The following is a 20907-nucleotide window of genomic DNA, read 5'->3' on the forward strand; positions in this document are numbered from 1 at the left end:
AGAGTTCCTGTTTCACCTGAATGCTAGTATGTCTAGTTATTTGGGAGGGCTCCTGCTAAAATCACTTTCCTGGGCTACATAGCAGCCTGTTCCAGGCAGAGGAAGGACCCTCTGGCAGAGCTACCTAGTCTGGGTAGCCGGAGTCTGCCACAGGATGGGACTCTGAGTACTGGTGCTGTCGGGCATCAGGGGTGGCTACAGGCTGTGGTCACTTACCAGGAAGCAGGCCCCTTTTGGCGGAGCTACCCAGTCGGGGTAGCCGGGGTATCCATCACTCTAATTATATCCCTCAAATCTATAAAGTGTAAAAAGCTGACTAACTCAATTATTATTTTCTGTGTGACACAATTTTCACTTAAATCAAACTACACTATCAGTGTTTTCTTATGTTTTCTTTTTATTTATTTTTTTGAAAAAAAATATTCTAGTAAAGCTAGAAGGAATATATGCACGTATGCTGCACATACCCAGTGCAGCTGCATTCACACACCATACCTGACTGTGTATAGTGTCTGCAATAACTCAGTTTGAATTATATTTGAACATGGGGGAACACAGCATATGTGCATATATGCCCTTGAAACAGTGTATTGGAAAAATGCTTCTATTCAAAACTGAAATACATTTTTCATATTTCAACTTTGATTAGTCCCTTTAAGAAACATAAGTGTGAAAATGACTTCAGCTATGTACAGTATCTATGCAAGTAAAATATTCTGACATTTGTCAGTATAACTATAGGAAACACATAGGAAACTGATGCTTGGTTTGATTTGTGAGTAAAAAAAAGAACAGAAGAAACTGCCTCTGGGTAAAACTGTCCCACCCCTTTCATTTATTGACAGGCTCATTCATTCTTTTGTTTTTCTTTCTAAGAATTTTTTTTTACAGCAGCATGTATAAAAATGACAGCCTCTTTTATAATGTGCAATAGCCTATATACCTTCATGTTTCTTTATGTTTCCAAGACTCTTTCCTAAACAGGGGAGAAAAAACATGACATTTTCTTTCAAGTCCTCTACTGTTACAGTTTCTAAAGCATCAAAGACCCTCCTAGCCATTTTCATTTACCTTGTGACTCTGACCCTTTGTCAGGCGGAGACTTTTCAGAGTAAACTGATCCGGAAAGTCCCCAAGGATGTTCTTCTCATTTATTCATTCAGCCCTTTGAATTACACAGACTGCATTTGGCAGTTGTTCAGGAGACAAGGATTCTAAAAGCACACAATCCTTTTTCTTTTAAGGGCTTTTTTTTTCAGTATAAAGACCATGGGTTTTCAAGAAGCTTTAATGGGCATCAGTCATTTAACATGTTACATTTCATTCATGGCAGCAATGGATGCGATGATTAGTAATTAAAGCACAGAACAGAAAGGAAGCAGACAATGCAAGGAATAATTATGGAAGACTTCTGTGATAGGGGAATTTCAGAGATCATTTGCCCATAAATTCTACCCATTGCCTTTAAGCAATTTCATGTTTGACACACCCAACTTTGGTGTTTTGGAACAATCGGATCCATTAGAGTACATAAAACAGCTGTTCAGTGATAGACCTTACTTCAGGTATATGACATATTGTATGAGCACCTTTGTCAACCATCTGCCTGTCCATACTTGCAGCCATTACTTCTAACAGCTGGTCCGCATTTATAGAACTTCAAAATGTTTAGGGACAGTCCCAAGAGACCAATAAGCCACAAAGGCTAGGATACTGTCCCACGGGGAGGAGGGAGGGAGGAAGGCCAAATCTTCTATTGCTGTGTACCTGCCAACTGGTGTGTCACTTATCTGATTAAAAAGAGTCTTTCATTTCTGTTTAACTCTTTCACAGGTAATTTAAGGCATCCTGTTTCTTTTCTAGGCAGTTTATATATAGACATAATAATGTGTCACTTATTAATTAGTAACTGCTGAAATGATTGTCAACAACTAAAAGCACTAATATCCTATTAGAAATATCATTTTAGCCACTAAAATCAATTGCAATGTGATTTTCAAAAGCAATACTGCTAGAATATAATTATCTGTTTCATCTTATCGATTAAATGACATTTATTTTTTAAAATGAATTGCAGAATCATAGAGCTAAAGAATGAAAGTTAAATACAATATGATTTATTTACACATTTAAAGATTTTCTGTTAAGATATATTACATGAAAATGTAAAAAAAAATTTAAAAAAATCATGAGATCAGTAAAGGGACATGAAACCCATTTTTTTTTCTTTCATGATTCAGACAGAGCATGTGATTTTAAACAACTTTCTAATTTACTTCGATTTTCAAATTTTCTTCATTCTCTTGGTATTTTTTTTTTTTTTAAAGCAAGGGCATATGCTGTGGCACACTATATGGCAGCAGTTTTGCAAGAGTGTAATCCATGTGCAAGATCACTAGATGGTAGAACTATTTCTTGCCATGTAATCTTACAGATGCTACCTAGGTATCTATTCAACAAAATATACCATGGGGAACGAAGCAAAATTGAATACTAGAAGTAAAATGAACTTTTTTAATGGTACGTTCTGTCTGAATCACAAAATTGATGAGTTTCATATTCATTTAATGTAAAGGGTGGCATAGATGCAAACACATTGTGCAAATTATTCTATTTAACATTGCAAAATCAGACATACATTGGTATTTAAACAATCTCATAATAAAATACATTTGGCTTGAAAAAGGCCCTATTGGTGGGCCGAAACGCGTTGGCATATATGGTGAGCTTTATTCCTAATACTGCAAGTTTATTTTAAACAATACTGCTCTATGTTGTATTTCTTCTTTTTTCACAGGGATTGGATTTTTTCTTATATGGAGTTTATTGCAAATATACATATATTTTTTGATATCTAGCGATCACCTTTTTGATTGATCTTGGATTGTTAGTATATTTTTATATATTTTTCATTTTTGGTGTAGTTTTGAACTTTGATTTTTTGTTTGTTTTTATTTTTGTTTTTAACATTGGAATCTTCTCACTATTGGATCTCTTTTCACTTATTGGCATCATCTATTTGGATCAACTTATATTTTTTGGACTGTTATTTGGATCACAAGGATTTTTTGACTAATTGACTTATATTATATATCTTTTCCACTGGACATCTAACATATATATATATATTTTTCACTGGACTTTTAACACTTTTATTATTTGGTTTATATTCAATTTTTAACACTGATGTTTCTTTTACACTGATGTTTCTTTTATTCAATATTTTCTGTTTATAACACAATCCTAACCATCACTTGTTATTGCACACATTACTAATCCTTCATCTTGTCTATGTGCCCTGGCCCCCCAGGAGCTTATACACGTGTATTTTCCTGAACGTATTGTTCAATTGTTTTTATTCCCTTATACTATTTACAATTTTGTACCATTTTTTACCATTGCAACTGTTATATTTTTGTACCATTTTTTATCATTGCAACTGTTATATTGTTTTTATTAAGTACTATGGATCCATGTACTTTTATGCTTTTTTAACATATGTTATTCATCTGATATTATATGTGATATTAAATTTGTGATCATTTGTTACTATATGTGATATTAAATTTGTAAAATCTAAGGATTCTAAATGTGTAAATTCTAAGTATTGTTAGTCAGTACTCCTTATTAGACCTGGCCTTTTTTAGGCGCTCCTAACACATCCAACATACATTGGTATTTAAACAATCTCATAATAAAATACATTTGGCAAAAAATACAGTAGATGGTGTAAATCTTTGTTACTATTAAACTAATATAGGGGATAATTACAATAGTCATTTTAAAGTCTTACCTTAGATTAAGCTGCAAATAGCTCCCTGCAACCCTTTCTATATAATGCAGCAAGAATAGTAAAAAAGTTATTTTAAAATTAATATTGTTTCTGGCTACTTTGAAATTGCTGCCAAGCTCCGCCCACTGATGACATCACAATCTGGGCTGCATCTAGGCACACTGCTAAATAGCATTGGCTGTTATTTAGTCTGTTGTATCCAACTAGTGAGACTTTTGTAACTAGCGAACCTTAAAGGGACAGTCTACACCAGAATTATTATTGTTTAAAAAGATAGATAATGCTTTTATTACACATTCCCAGTTTTGCATAACCAACACAATATGTTTTACCTCTGTGATTACCTTGTATCTAAGCCTTTGCAGATTGCCCCCTTATCTCAGTGTTTTTGACAGACATACAGTTTAGCCAATCAGTGCAGACTCCTAAATAACTCCACGGGAGTGAGCACAGTGTTATCTATATGACATGTGTAAAAACTTTCAAAATACTCTGAGCTAAGAGGTGGTTTTCAACGGTTTAGAAATCAGTTTGAGCCTACCTAGGTTTAGCTTTTCAAAAAAACCACCAAGGGAACAAAGCAAATTTGATGATAAAAGTAAATTGGAAAGTTGTTTAAAATTGCATGTCCAATCTGAATCATGAAAGTTTAATTTTGACTAGACTGTCTGTCCCTTTAAATGCACCACAGATCATGATGCCATCAGTGGGCAGAGCTTGGCAGCCATTTTAAAGTGGCCAGAAACAATAGTCATTTTAAAATAACTTTTTTACTGTTACTGCTGCATTATAATAGAAAGGGGTGCAGGAAGCTATTTGCAGCTTAATCTAAGGTAAGACTTTAAGATGTCTAAAGCGTAGACTGTCCCTTTAAAACCATCACCTGCTTTGTAAATCTCTTAGCTTGATAATTATAAAACTAAATGTGCACAATTAACAACAAAATAGTAAATTTTATGGATTTAGTGATTACATCACAGGCTGAAGGGCTGTAATGTTTAATGATCCCTTTTATAGTGTGTACTAGTGGTGATAAAAGGTGACGTGTGCAATTTACCTGTTGTGCTCAAAAGCAAATGAGATATACTGTATGTGTATGTCTTTTTAAGGGATTTGAACAGGGAAATCATCTGTATAGTGGTAATGTGTGGCAAAGAAATAAAGATAGGTAAAGAAACCTGCTCTTTAAGGAAGACTACATGTACAGCACTCAAGGGGTTAACCCCTTAATTTGCATTTAGCATTGTGTTGTGCTAAATCTTAAATAACTCCCTGTGCCTGAACACAGTGTTATCTATATGGCCCACAGTCTCTTGTTGTGAAAAGCAATTTAAAAAAGCCTGTGATAAGAGGCAGCTCTCAAGGGCTTAGAAATTAGCACATGAGCCTACCTAGGTTTAGTTTCAACTAAGAATAACAAGAAAACAAAGCAAATTTGAGAATAAAAGTAAATTGGAAACTTGATTAAAATGACAAGTCCTATCTGAATAATGAAAGTTTAATTTTGACTAGACTGTCCCTTTAATTTTAGTTTAACAGTTTTGATACTGATGGTGTAACACACATACACTTTTGACATTGTGATACTGGCTTGTACCAGGAAGAAATTGACAGCAATGATAAATAAAAACACACAGGTTTAAAATAGGAAAGTGTAAATAAAATCACACTTAGGTTATTTAAGTAAATGTATTAAGCGTAATAAGCGGACAGAATGACACAAGTACTTGGAATATTCACTTTGCTTATTACGCCTAATGCATTTAATACACTTTCCTATTTTAAACCTGTGTGTTTTTTTGATAATAAAAGTTATGTTTTAAATTAGCACAATCCCTCCGTATTTCACATTGCTGTCAATTTCTTCTTGGTACAAGCCAGTATCACAAAGTTAAAGTGTATGTGTGTTACACCATCAGTATCAAAACTGTTAAAATAAAATAAAAATAACCCCTTGAGTTCTGTACATGTAGTCTTCCTTAAAGTGAAGGTCGATTTAGATGAATTGGTGCCCAGTTTTTAATAATCTTATTAAATACTAGGGCACTTTAATTCATCACAAATTGACATTTCACTTCTTCAAAATCTTACCTTTTAATCCTGACAGCCGGTGCATCGATTTCTCTGCCCATCGCAAGCCCTCTTTGTGGGTCCAAAATGACAAATTCGGACTCCTACAATCACGGGGTTGCCTCAGGGGGGGGGGGGAAGCCGTGATTGGAGGAAGCCGGATTCTTCATTTCTGACGTATGAAGAGGATTCCGACGGAATCGCTGGAGCGGCTGTCAGAATTAAAAGGTAAATTTTTTAAGAAAACGAGTGAAATGTCAATTTTGATAAATTAAAGTGCCCTTGTTTTTAATAGGATTATTAAAAACCGGGCACTGATTCATCTAAATTGACCTTCACTTTAAAGAGCAGGTTTCTTTACCTATCTTTATTTCTTTGCCATTTGTAACATACTACATAGCAACTTCATCCACATTACAGACCAACTATTAAAAATTTGTATACTAAGGACAATAAGGGTTAATTATACAACATAGTGACATTGCTTTTTCTATGTTTTAGTGGTTATGTGTGTTTGTTAGATTTAGGATCTGACTTATTTTTAATTGTGTAAAAGTGCTTATTAATAAAGGGACATGAAACCCAAAAGTTTTCTTTCATGATTTAGACAGAGCATACAATTTTAAACAACTTTCCAATTTTCTTCTATTATTACATTTGCTTCCTTCTCTTGTTATCCTTTGCTGAAAAGTTTATCAAGGCAAGTTCAGGAGCAGCAAAGAACCTAGGTTCTAGCTGCTGATTGGTGGCTGCATGTATAAACTGATTGTCATTGGCTTACCCATGTGTTCAGTTAGAAACCAGTAGTGCATTGTTGCTCCTTCAGCAAATGATACCAAGAGAACAAAACAAATTAGATAATAGAAATAAATTAGAAAGTTGTTTAAAATTGTAATCTCTATATGAATCATGAAAGAAAATTTTTGGGTTTCTTGTCCCTTTAATGTTTAACTTTAATTTATTGAGCAATCAACATTTATATCTCCAGAACCAGTACTACGTAGAAAAGGGTTTGGGGTATTCATTAATAGTTTGAAAGTGTTGTCCAGGGTTTATAAAGTCATTTTAGCTGTTCAATTCCATAATTGCTCCATAAATGTGTTAAGTATTGAAAAAAACAGTATTGGCCAATTTTAAGTATAGGGTCATTTATCCCTGAACCAATTATGAAAAGTGCTTTCAATAACCAATGACAAACAAGTAATTCTGTTTCCCTTGTTAAGCTAAATGGAAGTAAATAAAACATGCAGTTTTCAACTCTAAAGCAATAACAGAGCATTCAATGTTACTCAGCATATCTAAAACATACCACAAATTAATAAACTAATTAAAGTAAACAAAAAAGTGCAATTGATTTGATAGATTATAATAAAATCTCTACTCAGATGCTTACATCCTATAACAGCTTCCATTAAAGGGACATAATACTCATATGCTAAATCACTTGAAACTGATGCAGTATAACTGTAAAAAGCTGACAGGAAAATATCACCTGAGCATCTCTATGTAAAAAAAAGAAGATATTTTACCTCACAATCTCCTCAGCTCAGCAGAGTAAGTTCTGTGTAAAAAATTATACTCAGCTGCAGCCCAGCTGCAGGTTAAAAAAAAAAAAGAAAAAAGGAAGAAATGAACTGCAGCCAATCAGCATCAACAGTGAACTCTTTTACTGTGATCTCATGAGATTTCATAGTCCTTAAACTGAATAGGGAAATAACATGAGTGTGCATGAGGCTCACTCCCTTGCCTGTCCCGGGACAGACATACTGATTTGCTGCTTAAAGTCCTTTACAATGGGGTGTGAATACTTAGGACATTTTGAGGTAAAATATCTTTCTTTTTTACATAGAGATATTCAGATGATATTTTCTAGTCAGCTTTTTACAGCTATGCTGCATCACTTTCAAGTGTTTAAACATTTGGGTATCATGGCCCTTTAAGTAATGACATATTTCTACAAATAATGTGAACATAGTACAATAATGTGAGAAATGCAACATACTCAAGATATAACCCATAAGATCTGCAACTGTATATGGCCTACTTCAATCTTATTCCCACCACAATCTCATATAACATTTTGCTAAATGAATATATCATTGGGTGTTGCATCTATGTATAATGCGCACACACACACCTATTTATAGAGGATTTACATCTCTCATCTAACTGTTTTTCATCCTAACCAAATTCAAATACCTTGCTGCTGCAACTACAATCCACATGAAAAATTTCCTCAAAACGTATGTCTCCGCACTATCAACATGTAGACTGTAAGCTCTTTGGAGCAGGGTCCTCCCACTCCTAGACAAATTTGTTTTGTTTAGTATGTTATTATGAATTTGTATCTTACTACAAATCTATGTTATTGTATACCCCTATTTTTGTACCCAACACTACGGAATTTTGTGATGCTATACAAATGAATTATCCACTGCAAGCTGAAAGACAAAATTGCTCACAGAATACTTGTTTGTTCAGCAGATTCAATGCCCTAATACTAATTTATCCTCACTTCTACCCTAAAACCTTCTACATAAGAAATCTTTTCATGCTGCACAACATGCTGCACAACACTCTTTTCATGCTGCACAACACTTCACCTGGTGTTTTGTGGCTAAATATGTATGTATGTACTTCTATTATCTAAGTTGCTTGTTTTCTTGGTATTTTTTGCTGAAAAGCATACCTAGGTAGGCTAAAGGGCAGCAATGCACTTCTGATGACTAGCTGCTGATTGGTCCCAGCACATTGTCACATTCTGCTTACTTGGGCCCGATATTCAAAACATCTGGTGATAGACTTTACATACATATTATATAATAAAATACAGATAAATAAAATTATGCATATACATCTATCATATACCCAAAATTCCCCAGCTCCTATAGGTGTATTATTGATGTCATAATTCGACTCTTGTAAAAAACAGGTTGTGTTTCTGTTGCAACATGTAAATTGTATTGCCATAAAATAAAGGGGTCATTTACATGACATCTTAAATGTAGGTGGTGATGCTGTTTTGAATGTATCGCCAGTATCAGAAAAGCATGGTCAACCACTGAGATGTTTAGAAAAACGCCTCTTGGCAAGAATGATTCAAGCACTGATGTCAGCAGGTTTGAATATTTCACCACAATCTTGATCCCGCTGCAGACCCCTTTTGAATATATCGCCACATTGAGGATGTTTTGATCATCAGGGCCTTGAAGTGTTCAGCAAGGTCCCAGTAGCACATTGTTGCTCTTTCTATAAAGGATACAGCGAATTTATAATAGAAATTTGTTTAAAATTGTATGTATATCTGAATCATAAAAGAAAAAAATTTGGATTTCATGTCTCTTTAATATCTTTCTTATGCAAGGTAGAAATCTCTTGAGTACAATCTCAGTTTTTAACCTTTGCTGCAATGCACAGACAATGATTCACTGAAACTCAATAGTGAAGCTAAGATCTTGCTGAAAAATCTTGTTGCAACTCTGAAACTCAAACGGCTAGATTTAGAGTTTTGTCGGTAAGGACCCGCGTAGCTAACGCTGGCTTTTTTCTGGCCGCACCATGGCCTAGATTTGGAGTTTGGCGGTAGCCGTGAAAACCAGCGTTAGAGGCTCCTAACGCTGGTTTTAGGCTACCTCCGGTATTTGGAGTCACTCAAAAAAGGGTCTAACGCTCACTTTTCAGCCGCGACTTTTCCATACCGCAGATCCCCTTACGTCAATTGCGTATCCTATCTTTTCAATGGGATTTTTCTAACTCCGGTATTTAGAGTCGTGGCTGAAGTGAGCGTTAGAAATCTAACGACAAAACTCCAGCCGCAGAAAAAAGTCAGTAGTTAAGAGCTTTCTGGGCTAACGCCGGTTCATAAAGCTCTTAACTACTGTACTCTAAAGTACACTAACACCCATAAACTACCTATGTACCCCTAAACCGAGGCCCCCCCATATCGCCGCCACTCGATTTAAATTTTTTAACCCCTAATCTGCCGACCGCCACCTACGTTATCCTTATGTACCCCTAATCTGCTGTCCCTAACACCGCCGACCCCTATATTATATTTATTAACCCCTAACCTGCCCCCCACAACGTCGCAGCCAGCTACCTACAATAATTAACCCCTAATCTGCCGACCGCAAAGAGCCGCCACCTACATTATAGCTATGTACCCCTAATCTGCTGCCCCTAACACCGCCGACCCCTATATTATATTTATTAACCCCTAATCTGCCCCCCACAACGTCGCCTCCACCTACCTACAATAATTAACCCCTAATCTGCCGACCGGACCGCACCGCTACTATAATAAAGTTATTAACCCCTAATCCGCCTCACTAACCCTATAATAAATAGTATTAACCCCTAATCTGCCCTCCCTAACATCGCCGACACCTAACTTCAAACATTAACCCCTAATCTGCCGACTGGAGCTCACCGCTATTCTAATAAATGTATTAACCCCTAAAGCTAAGTCTAACCCTAACACTAACACCCCCCTAACTTAAATATAATTTAAATCTAACAAAATAAATTAACTCTTATTAAATAAATTATTCCTATTTAAAGCTAAATACTTACCTGTAAAATAAATCCTAATATAGCTACAATATAAATTATAATTATATTATAGCTATTTTAGGATTAAAATTTATTTTACAGGTAACTTTGTATTTATTTTAACCAGGTACAATAGCTATTAAATAGTTAAGAACTATTTAATAGCTAAAATAGTTAAAATAATTACAAAATTACCTGTAAAATAAATCCTAACCTAAGTTACAATTAAACCTAACACTACACTATCAATAAATAAATTAAATAAAATACCTACAATTACCTACAATTAAACCTAACACTACACTATCAATACATTAATTAAATACAATACCTAAAAATAACTACAATGAAATAAACTAACTAAAGTACAAAAAATAAAAAAGAACTAAGTTACAAAAAATAAAAAAATATTTACAAACATAAGAAAAATCTTACAACAATTTTAAACTAATTACACCTACTCTAAGCCCCCTAATAAAATAACAAAGCCCCCCAAAATAAAAAATGCCCTACCCTATTCTAAATTACTAAAGTTCAAAGCTCTTTTACCTTACCAGACCTGAACTGGGCCCTTGGCGGGGCATGCCCCAAAGAATTCAGCTCTTTTGCCTGTAAAAAAAAACATACAATACCCCCCCCAACATTACAACCCACCACCCACATACCCCTAATCTAACCCAAACCCCCCTTAAATAAACCTAACACTAAGCCCCTGAAGATCTTCCTACCTTGTCTTCACCTCACCGGGTATCACACCGATCCGTCCTGGCTCCGATATCTTCATCCAACCCAAGAGGGGGCTAGACATCCATCATCCGATGGCTGAAGAAGTCCAGAAGAGGGTCCAAAGTCTTCATCCTATCCGGGAAAAAGAGTAGATCCGGACCGGCAACCATCTTCTTCCAAGCGGCATCTTCCATCTTCATCCGATGAGGACCGGCTCCATCCTGAAGACCTCCACCGCGGACCCATCTTCATCCGGCGACGTCCAACTGAAGAATGACGGTTCCTTTAAGGGACGTCATTCAAGATGGCGTCCCTCGAATACCGATTTGCTGATAGGATTCTATCAGCCAATCGGAATTAAGGTAGGAATATTCTGATTGGCTGATGGAATCAGCCAATCAGAATCAAGATCAATCCGATTGGCTGATCCAATCAGCCAATCAGATTGAGCTCGCATTCTATTGGCTGATCGGAACAGCCAATAGAATGCAAGCTCAATCTGATTGGCTGATTCAGTTGGACGTCGCCGGATGAAGATGGGTCCGCGGTGGAGGTCTTCAGGATGGAGCCGGTCCTCATCGGATGAAGATAGAAGATGCCGCTTGGAAGAAGATGGTTGCCGGTCCGGATCTACTCTTCTTCCCGGATAGGAAGAAGACTTTGGACCCTCTTCTGGACTTCTTCAGCCATCGGATGATGGATGTCTAGCCCCCTCTTGGGTTAGATGAAGATATCGGAGCCAGGACGGATCGGTGTGATACCCGGTGAGGTGAAGACAAGGTAGGAAGATCTTCAGGGGCTTAGTGTTAGGTTTATTTAAGGGGGGGTTGGGTTAGATTAGGGGTATGTGGGTGGTGGATTGTAATGTTGTGGGGGGGTATTGTATGTTTTTTTTTACAGGCAAAAGAGCTGAATTCTTTGGGGCATGCCCCGCAAAGGGCCCTGTTCAGGGCTGGTAAGGTAAAAGAGCTTTGAACTTTAGTAATTTAGAATAGGGTAGGGCATTTTTTATTTTGGGGGGCTTTGTTATTTTATTAGGGGGCTTAGAGTAGGTGTAATTAGTTTAAAATTGTTGTAAGATTTTTCTTATGTCTGTAAATATTTTTTTATTTTTTGTAACTTAGTTCTTTTTTATTTTTTGTACTTTAGTTAGTTTATTTCATTGTAGTTATTTTTAGGTATTGTATTTAATTAATGTATTGATAGTGTAGTGTTAGGTTTAATTGTAGGTAATTGTAGATATTTTATTTAATTAATTTAATGATAGTGTAGTGTTTGTAACTTAGGTTAGGATTTATTTTACAGGTAATTTTGTTATTATTTTAACTAGGTAACTATTAAATAGTTCTTAACTATTTAATAGCTATTGTACCTGGTTAAAATAATTACAAAGTTACCTGTAAAATAAATATTAATCCTAAAATAGCTATAATATAATTATAATTTATATTGTAGCTATATTAGGATTTATTTTACAGGTAAGTATTTAGCTTTAAATAGGAATAATTTATTTAATAAGAGATAATTAATTTCGTTAGATTAAAATTATATTTAATTTAGGGGGGTGTTAGTGTTAGGGTTAGACTTAGCTTTAGGGGTTAATACATTTATTAGAATAGCGGTGATCTCTAGTCGGCAGATTAGGGGTTAATAATTGAAGTTAGGTGTCGGCGATGTTAGGGAGGGCAGATTAGGGGTTAATACTATTTATTATAGGGTTAGTGAGGCGGATTAGGGGTTAATAACTTTATTATAGTAGCGCTCAGGTCCGGTCGGCAGATTAGGGGTTAATAAGTGTAGGCAGGTGGAGGCGACGTTGAGGGGGGCAGATTAGGGGTTAATAAATATAATATAGGGGTCGGCGGTGTTAGGGGCAGCAGATTAGGGGTACATAGGGATAATGTAAGTAGCGGCGGTTTAAGGAGCGGCAGATTAGGGGTTAATAATAATATGCAGGGGTCAGCAATAGCGGGGGCGGCAGAATAGGGGTTAATAAGTGTAAGGTTAGGGGTGTTTAGACTCGGGGTACATGTTATGGTGTTAGGTGCAGACGTAGGAAGTGTTTCCCCATAGGAAACAATGGGGCTGCGTTAGGAGCTGAACGCGGCTTTTTTGCAGGTGTTAGTTTTTTTTTCAGCTCAAACAGCCCCATTGTTTCCTATGGGGGAATCGTGCACGAGCACGTTTTTTAGGCTGGCCGCGTCCGTAAGCAACTCTGGTATCGAGAGTTGCAGTTGCGTTAAATATGCTCTACGCTCCTTTTTTGGAGCCTAACGCAGCCTTTATGTGGACTCTCAATACCAGAGTTATTTTTATGGTGCGGCCAGAAAAAAGCCTGCGTTAGCTACGCGGGTCGTTACCGACAAAACTCTAAATCTAGCCGCATAAAAATAACTCTGGTATTGAGAGTCCACATAAAGGCTGCGCTAGGCTCCAAAAAAGGAGCGTAGAGCATATTTAACGCAACTGCAACTCTCGATACCAGAGTTGCTTACGGACGCGGCCAGCCTCACAAACGCACTCGTGCACGATACCCCCATAGGAAACAATGGGGCTGTTTGAGCTGAAAAAAAACTAAAACCTGCAAAAAAGCCGCGTTCAGCTCCTAACGCAGCCCCATTGTTTGCTATGGGGAAACACTTCCTACGTCTGCACCTAACACTCTAACATGTACCCCGAGTCTAAACACCCCTAACCTTACACTTATTAACCCCTAATCTGCAGCCCCCGCTATCGCCGACCCCTACATATTATTATTAACCCCTAATCTGCCGCTCCGTAAACCACCGCTACTTACATTATCCCTATGTACCCCTAATCTGCTGCCCCTAACACCGCCGACACCTATATTATATTTATTAACCCCTAATCTGCCCCCCACAACGTCGCCTCCACCTGCCTACACTTATTAACCCCTAATCTGCCGACCGGACCTGAGCGCTACTATAATAAAGTTATTAACCCCTAATCCGCCTCACTAACCCTATAATAAATAGTATTAACCCCTAATCTGCCCTCCCTAACATCGCCGACACCTAACTTCAATTATTAACCCCTAATCTGCCGACTGGAGCTCACCGCTATTCTAATAAATGTATTAACCCCTAAAGCTAACTCTAACCCTAACAGTAACACCCCCCTAAATTAAATATAATTTACATCTAACGAAATTAATTATCTCTTATTAAATAAATTATTCCTATTTAAAGCTAAATACTTACCTGTAAAATAAATCCTAATATAGCTACACTATAAATTATAATTATATTATAGCTATTTTAGGATTAATATTTATTTTACAGGCAACTTTGTAATTATTTTAACCAGGTACAATAGCTATTAAATAGTTAATAACTATTTAATAGTTACCTAGTTAAAATAATAACAAAATTACCTGTAAAATAAATCCTAACCTAAGTTACAATTAAACCTAACACTACACTATCATTAAATTAATTAAATAAAATATCTACAATTACCTACAAGCGGGGGCTGGCGATCCATCATCCGGCGGCTGAAGAGGTCCAGAAGAGGCTCCAAAGTCTTCATCCTATCCGGGAAGAAGAGTAGATCCGGACCGGCAACCATCATCTTACAAGCGGCATCTTCTGTCTTCATCCGATGAGGACCGGCTCCATCCTGAAGACCTCCACCACGGACCCATCTTCATCCGGCGACGTCCAACTGAAGAAAGTCCCTTAAAGGAACCGTCATTCTTCAGTTGGATGTCGCCGGATGAAGATGGGTCCGCGGTGGAGGTCTTCAGGATGGAGCCGGTCCTCATCGGATGAATATAGAAGATGCCGCTTGGAAGAAGATGGTTGCCGGTCTGGATCTACTCTTCTTCCCGGATAGGATGAAGACTTTGGAGCCTCTTCTGGACCTCTTCATCCGCCGGATGATGGATCGCCAGCCCCCGCTTGGGTTGGATGAAGATTTTGGAGCCAGGACGGATCGGTGAACCTGGTATGGTGAAGACAAGGTAGGATGATCTTCAGGGGCTTAGTGTTAGGTTTATTTAAGGGGGGTTTGGGTTAGATTAGGGGTATGTGGGTGGTGGGTTGTAATGTTGGGGGGTGGGGGGTATTGTATGGTTTTTTTTTACAGGCAAAAGAGCTGAACTTCTTGGGGCATGCCCCGCAAAGGGCCCTGTTCAGGGCTGGTAAGGTAAAAGAGCTTTGAACTTTAGTAATTTAGAATAGGGTAGGGCATTTTTTTATTTTGGGGGACTTTGTTATTTTATTAGGGGGCTTAGAGTAGGTGTAATTAGTTTAAAATTGTTGTAATATTTTTCTTATGTTTGTAAATATTTTTTTATTTTTAGTAACTTAGTTCTTTTTTATTTTTGGTACTTTAGTTAGTTTATTTCATTGTAGTTATTTGTAGGTATTGTATTTAATTTATTTATTGATAATGTAGTGTTAGGTTTAATTGTAGGTAATTGTAGGTATTTTATTTAATTAATTTATTGATAGTGTAGTGTTAGGTTTAATTGTAACTTAGGTTAGGATTTATTTTACAGGTAAATTTGTAATTATTTTAACTATTTTAGCTATTAAATAGTTCTTAACTATTTAATAGCTATTGTACCTGGTTAAAATAAATACAAAGTTACCTGTAAAATAAATATTAATCCTAAAATAGCTATAATATAATTATAATTTATGTTGTAGCTATATTAGGATTTATTTTACAGGTAAGTATTTAGCTTTAAATAGGAATAATTTATTTAATAAGAGATAATTAATTTCGTTAGATTAAAATTATATTTAACTTAGGGGGGTGTTAGTGTTAGGGTTAGACTTAGCTTTAGGGGTTAATACATTTATTAGAATAGCGGCGAGATTCGGTCGGCAGATTAGGGGTTAATAATTGAAGTTAGGTGTCGGCGATGTTAGGGAGGGCAGGTTAGGGGTTAATAACTATAATATAGGGGTCGGCGGTGTTAGGGGCAGCAGATTAGGGGTACATAGCTATAATGTAGCTGGCGGCTCTTTGCGGTCGGCAGATTAGGGGTTAATTATTGTAGGTAGGTGGCGGCGACGTTGTGGGGGGCAGGTTAGGGGTTAATAAATATAATATAAGGGTCGGCAATGTTAGGGCAGCAGATTAGGGGTACAGAGCTATAATGTAGCTGGCGGCGGCGTGCGGACGGCAGATTAGGGGTTAATAAGTGTAGGTAGCTGGCGGCGACGTTGTGGGGGGCAGATTAGGGGTTAATAAATATAATATAGGGGTCGGCGGTGTTAGGGGCAGCAGATTAGGGGTACATAAGGATAACGTAGGTGGCGGTCGGCAGATTAGGGGTTAAAAAAATTTAATCGAGTTGCGGCGATGTGGGGGTCCTCGGTTTAGGGGTACATAGGTAGTTTATGGGTGTTAGTGTACTTTAGAGTACAGTAGTTAAGTGCTTTATGAACCGGCGTTAGCCCAGAAAGCTCTTAACTACTGACTTTTTTCTGCGGCTGGAGTTTTGTCGTTAGAATTCTAACGCTCACTTCAGAAACGACTCTAAATACCGGAGTTAGAAAAATCCCATTGAAAAGATAGGATACGCAATTGACGTAAGGGGATCTGCGGTATGGAAAAGTCGCGGCTGAAAAGTGAGCATTAGACCCTTTTTTGACTGACTCCAAATATCGGAGGTAGCCTAAAACCAGCGTTAGGAGCCTCTAACGCTGGTTTTCACGGCTACCGCCAAACTCCAAATCTAGGCCAAAATTTGCAGAATTCAAAGAGATTTGTCAGTGCATCTCATTACAGTTTGTGAGATCAGTTACATTATCAGCGACATCTATTTCACAACCATTAACTTCACACCACATAGAAGGAGTTAAAGGGATAGTAAACCCCACAATGTTATTTTATTATTCTGATAGAACATACAATTTTAAACAACTTTCCAATTTAATTCTATTATCAAATGTTCTTCATTTTCTTTCTTGTTATCCATTGCTGAAGGGACAGCATTGCACTACTGACAGGAAGCTGAAAATATCTATTTAGCCAATCACAAGAGACAAATGTGTACAGGCACCAATTAGCAGCAGCTCCCACTAGTGTATGATATGTGCGTATTCATTTTTTAACAAGGGATACTAATAGAACGAAGCACATTTGAAAATAGAAGTAAATTTAAAAGTGTCTTAAAATGACATGCTCTATCTGAAGCAGGCAAGTTTAATTTTGATTTTCCTATCCCTTTAAGTAGTGAGAGTCAACAGCGAGATGGAAACGTCACAAGGTCTTTATGAATTCTGTGTTTTCGGCAAAAACACCTGGCCATGTCTCTAGAATACCCCAGTACACCCACAGCCAGCTCCTTGTTAACTCTGCAAGGTTTCAATGGTGGTTCTTGTTGTGTCCAGCAAGACTACTTCACTCTAATAAAACAGATGGGAATATTTTACAATTCCGAACATTCACAAAACCTTTCTTGCAAGCGTGTTTGTTTGTGTTGAGGTTTTAATTATTACATGTTGACATGATCTCGTTTGCTTGCCAGATATCATGTACTAGACATAAAACCCAACATTTTTATTTCATGACTCAGATAGAGAATACAATTTCAAAAAAGTTTCCAGTTCATTTATATTATCAGATTTGCTTTATTCTCAAGTTATTTTTTTGTTGAAGAGATATCTAGGTAGGCAGCGTGCACATGCCTGAAGCACTACATGACAGGAAATAGTGCAGCCGTCTAATGTTCTTGCTAATGTATAACATTGTTGCAAAACTGTAGCTGTATAGTGCTGCAGACACGTGCACATTCCTGAGCTTCCAGCACTGCTTTTCAACAAGGATAGCAAGAAAACAAAGAAAATTTGATAATAGAAGTAAATTGGAAAGTTGTTTAAAATTGTATTTTCTGAATCATGAAAGAAAAATGTTGGTTTTTATGTCCTTTTAATAAATTTATATATGTTAATGGCAGGAACACCCACTTACAAAATGCTAGAAAATATAGGTGAAGCCAACATTGTCTTGCCTTAAAGGGACATAATACTCATATTATGTAAAAAACAGACAAGAAAATATCACCTGATTATCTCTATAAAAAAAAGCAAGGAAAATATTTTACCACAAAATTTCTTCAGCTTCCAATAGTAAGTGCTCTGTGAACAGTTATCCTTTAGCTACTGTCAGCTGCATGTTAAAAAAAAACACAACAGCAAATCAGCTTCATCAGTGCTAATGTCCCACTTTGCTTTACAAAAGCTGAGTAATATGGGTGGTGGTATAAGAGGACGAAAACTGGTATTTAAAATAACGTTTGGAGAGAAACTGTTACGTCCCTAGGGTCGTAGGGACGTAACAGTCTCTCTCCAAACTTTATTTTACTCAGCTATTACTCAGCTTTTGTAAATAATAATGATAATGTGATTTTGGCTGACAAATGGTGTCGCCGTAGTGATAGTCTCATTTATTAGTTGAAACTGCTGGGCTCCGATATCCCGTATGGTACCAACCCAACCAGTAATAATTCTATGCCAGCTGATTTATGGTGTCCTTATACACCGGGTTATTATCTATACTCTAAGTGTGTATGTGCGCAATTATTATTAGTAGTGACCGATTTCCCTCTGGAACTCATCTCTCTTTGTAGCCGACTAATTATTAAATTAATAAGTTTATGTACACTTTGATACAAAGACCATCCTTATGTTCAATACCCCATAACCAACTGAGTGTTGCACTGTCAATGGTGCCCCCTTGCACACATAATATTTTTGCAAGGGGGAATACTTTAATTGTGTGCAATCTCCAGCACTGACAGATCCTTGTCTAGGGGTTTATTTCCCTTTGTAGAGCGGATCGGTCGTGTAATACTATAACTTAGTCTCACTACTACCCCTATGCTGGAAACATAACCCAGAACATAGTGTTAGACTAGCAGTGGAACCACTAAAGTAGTTTATAGAACCAAGAACAGCACTATTATATGTACTATGTGGGGGAACAATATATCATATGTAGCTTGTCACGAACATTTGCATTGACACGCACACAAGCGAATAGTCAGCTAGATTGACCCCTATCCAGCCCACTGGTTATATTCCATTCACGGAATCCTGCCGTGTCTCTCTATAACCTACCTTTTTAGCGCCCATTACTATTATAAAACACCCCCTGTGATATAATCTTTTTTGATATTCCTTGGGGACCACTATCATATTGTGGGTCTAATATAACATCAGCAACGATATAACCCTCATGAGAGTACTGTGCTAGTTTGCAATCCGGTCTAACTCCGATTATACTGTAATGAGGAATTCTGCTAAACAAGCGCTCATCACATACTGTAACTTGAAGTGTCATACTATACTATTAGATTAATTAATTTTACTCAATTTGAGTCATCACTATATGTGAGCACAATATTGTGGTCAGTACTCCTCCTCACTCAAGGCTATTACCCCCTAGTAACCCATTCATTCCAGTAGTTGCAATTATAGTGCCAGTGTTTCACTACTTTATCTATCCTGAGCACCAGTCCAATATCAGTGATCAACTTAAGCCCAACTAGTTTGTAGTTGTACAGGAAAGTGTGACACTGTGTTTTTAAATTTTATTTTTCCTTTTTATTTTTACCCAATAAAAGTTAAGTTTTAACCCCTTCTATCCGGAAGCCAATTCATTTAACTTTTTCTCCACCAGTAATATGGTATTGATTCCTTCCGAGTGTTGTTGAGTGCTATGTATGTACACATTTTCCAGTAATTTACTGTTTTTTCACGTAATTTATCTCTTCCTGTGTACAACACCAGCCTTACGTTATATTTTGAGATAGTCCTACATACAATAGTACTGGACTTAAACTGATATAAGCTTTTAGGCAACAACACCAGTAGTGCCATCGTTTATTCTGTTTTTTCTTTAATTTCTGGTGAAATGCTAATGCAAAGCAGCCCCCTGCACATTTGCGGCCAATCGGCTGCTAGCAGGGTGTGTCAATCATCCAGATTGTATCTGATCGGGATGATTGCAGTCCGCCACCTCAGGTGCCGAACGAGTTAAGGAGCAGCGATCTTAAGTCCGCTGCTTCTTAAATCCTGATTCCGGCAAGCCGGAAGGCTCGAGCGGAATAAGCAGCTTTCGCTGCTTAATAAACATACCCCTAGGAATCAACTCCACCAAACTGATACAAACTTTACTTGCTCAACCAAAGTTAAAAAAAGTAAAGCTCTTTTACAGTAAAATCAATTACCCAATAAACACACATGCCCAGTACACTGATATGATAATGCGCCTGTTCAAATCCCTTAGAGGAACATTTACACATCTCTTTGGTTTTGGCGCACAAATTCTAATTACACACGTGTCACCTGTTAGCAGCACTATATACGCTATTTAAACAGATCAATCAACATAGGGAACCTTCAACCAGTGATGAAAATGCTAAATTCCAAAGTCACTATTTTAATCCTGTGCATTTAGCTTTTTGGTTACAAAATTGGTAGAGTGACAACAAATATAAGAATTCTGGACTAGATTACAAGTGGAGTGTTACTGACGGCACAAGGAGCGTTATTTTGCTCTCGGCCTCAGTAGCACTTGATTTTGTATTACAAGTTATTGGCTAAAAATGTTAACCAAAGACTTGTTTCATGCTTTCTAGCTAGAACGTTAACAACACCACTATCTTAGACAGATGAAAGGACAGATGAGTGAGCTTTCAATGGCCTATGCAGAAGAACTACTATCAAACCAGTTACCTGGCCGGTAGTCTTCTTATCCCAGCATCAGGTGGTAAGGCAGAAAGGAAA

This window comes from Bombina bombina, chromosome 4 (assembly GCF_027579735.1).
Source record: "Bombina bombina isolate aBomBom1 chromosome 4, aBomBom1.pri, whole genome shotgun sequence".
Taxonomy (NCBI): Eukaryota; Metazoa; Chordata; class Amphibia; order Anura; family Bombinatoridae; genus Bombina; species Bombina bombina.